The following is a 2500-nucleotide window of genomic DNA, read 5'->3' on the forward strand; positions in this document are numbered from 1 at the left end:
TGGCATTACATGGCCCCCTCTTTAGATGAAGTAGACGGTACTGGCGTCCAGTAGAGGCATTTGTATAACTCTTGATGCTGTAGTTAGGTAGTTATCCTTCCAGATTTTGTCACACCAAAATTATTATAAATTCCTTGCGTCTTCTCTCTAGGGAGTAAAGTCGTAGATTTGAGGCTCTCCCAAGCGCTCATCGCTGTACTGGGGCAACATTTTTAGTGTTGTAGCATTGGATTGCTGAAAGCTCCGCTAATAATTTCACACTACGTAGTGATCACACACTTTTAGAAAATAATTCATGTCTGTCATTGTTCATGACATTATCCTATTAAACATTCATACGTCCCATATGCTCATCGACCATGGTCTGGAAGCAGTAAATATGAAGAAGTCTATATCTCCTGACAGAATAGCAATAGAATATTTCATTAATTCCAGGTTAATACTGCATATATTGTAGACTCTCTTGGCGATAACGATAGATAGGTAGTTCTGCAGTTCTTTGCTGGGTGAACTTATCGTGGTCAAATGTTTGCGCTGTACATTAGCTCTCTCCGTCCATCGAATCGGCATTGCCTGTACAGTTCTACAGAGTATCGTACATCATATGTGGAAGGTGAGCAACAGAAGCTTAACTGTACTATTCAAGAAAATTACGCATCGTCCGATCCGGGAATAGAAACCACGCTCATGCAATCTTGCGTGCAACATCTAAACCACTTAACCACGCGCCTTCACATCGTGTATATAAATATATGTGGGCGCGTATGTGTGTGAGTGTGTGTATGTATGTGGATGTATATATATATATGTATGATGAATCAATGATGAACCGACCAGGCTATCAGATGTTGCTACACATCGCTGGTCACAATGTGTTTCGCATTGTTTTAGCCTGGAAATTACGCCACCCCGCTGGCTAAGCGAGCAGGCCCACATATATATATATAATGTGGTACAAGTATACAGGAAAAATATCTTATAAATTATAAATTTCATCTCATTGAAATTATTCCCGCTTTCATCAACTTCGTATTTTCCATAATAAAAACGTATATATTTGGTAGAATAACGACACGCGTTTCGTGGCTATATTTAAGAATTGATTATAGTAAAAAGATTAATTAATAGTAGTAGTAAAATCACTTCGATATAAATATAGCCACTCATCAGGTTATACAATAATTAATTGATAAATATGCTTTAATATATATATTATATATATATATATATATATATATAATATATATATATATATATAAGATACTAAATATACATTAAGTGAAAACTAAAAAACATATTTAAATTCCATTACTTTAAATTAAATATGAATGTATATATATATGTATGCGTGTGTGTGTGCGTGTGCGTGTGTGTGTGTGTGTGTGTGTGGTGTGTGCATGTGTGTGTCTGTGTATGTGTGTGTGTTTGTGTATGTATATATATATACTTGTCGAGTAAGTCGCTTCCTGGTCTGAATTCCACCTAAAATTGCATAGGATATACACACGCATGCAAATACTCTGTCCCACACTTGCACGTACACACATACACACGCGCACACACCACATATACACACACACACATACACACACATACCCGTCCACATAGATTGATATAATTACATATTTGATTATATGGTGGACAATATTTACAAACTGGTATTTATTTGAAAGACAAAATTAACTTAATCGGAGGAGTATGAACGCAGAATGCAAGAAAATCCACGAAACCATACCTATACATTTATTTATCTATTGCTTGTTATTGTTTGTATAATATATAATATATATATATATATATATATAATGTATATATATGTAATTTATATTATTGTGTGTATATATATATTATATATAATATATATATATACTATATATATATCTATATATATAATATACATACATATATAAATGTATATATAGTCACACATGCGCGCGCAAACACACGTACACACATTACACACTACAAACAGACACATATATGTATGCGTGAGTTAATGTGCGTGTGTGCATGTGTATATATATATATATATATATATATAAGCAATGGGGAAGTGGACAAAATATTATCAGAATGACAAGAAGGGCAGATGATATATCATTAACATATAGGTATTAATGAAATGAAACATTTCTTGCAATCCCTCTTTTGTAATCGAAGAGAGAAAATAATCAGAGTATCAGTGGTTGTGACTCTGTTACCCACCGGCCATTTATATTTATTCTGTCTGAAACAGAATGAACAATCGGTAACAGCATAATTCTGTCAACTCTGATTTTTTCCCTTTGAATTTGCAATGAGGGCTCTTCCCAAAATTTTATATAATCATTAAACGATACGTGCAAGGTAAGAAAATAACTTTACTCTTTGCCGTCTTTCTTTTTGTCATCACATTTACATATATTGGTAGATATTCATATTTACATTGCATACATGATTTTCAAATAGTTTACTTTCCAACATATATGCACACACAAACACACAGATACAGACTCACACG

The 2500-nt window shown here is 33.5% G+C and overlaps 1 protein-coding gene and 1 long non-coding RNA gene across 19 annotated transcripts in view; one reads left to right on the forward strand and one right to left on the reverse strand.

Annotated features, from left to right (window-relative positions):
- LOC115214246 overlaps window positions 1–2500 on the forward strand; it is a 397241-nt gene that overhangs the window by 343781 nt on the left and 50960 nt on the right. The window lies entirely within an intron of this gene.
- Window positions 1417–2500, reverse strand: part of LOC118764169 — a 24261-nt gene continuing 23177 nt past the window's right edge. Inside the window, exon 3 of the long non-coding RNA XR_004999955.1 lies at window positions 1417–1446. This is a non-coding gene — a long non-coding RNA (uncharacterized LOC118764169). The remainder of the gene's footprint in view (window positions 1447–2500) is intronic.

The sequence above is a fragment of the Octopus sinensis genome, linkage group LG7 (assembly GCF_006345805.1).
Source record: "Octopus sinensis linkage group LG7, ASM634580v1, whole genome shotgun sequence".
NCBI classification, from domain to species: domain Eukaryota; kingdom Metazoa; phylum Mollusca; class Cephalopoda; order Octopoda; family Octopodidae; genus Octopus; species Octopus sinensis.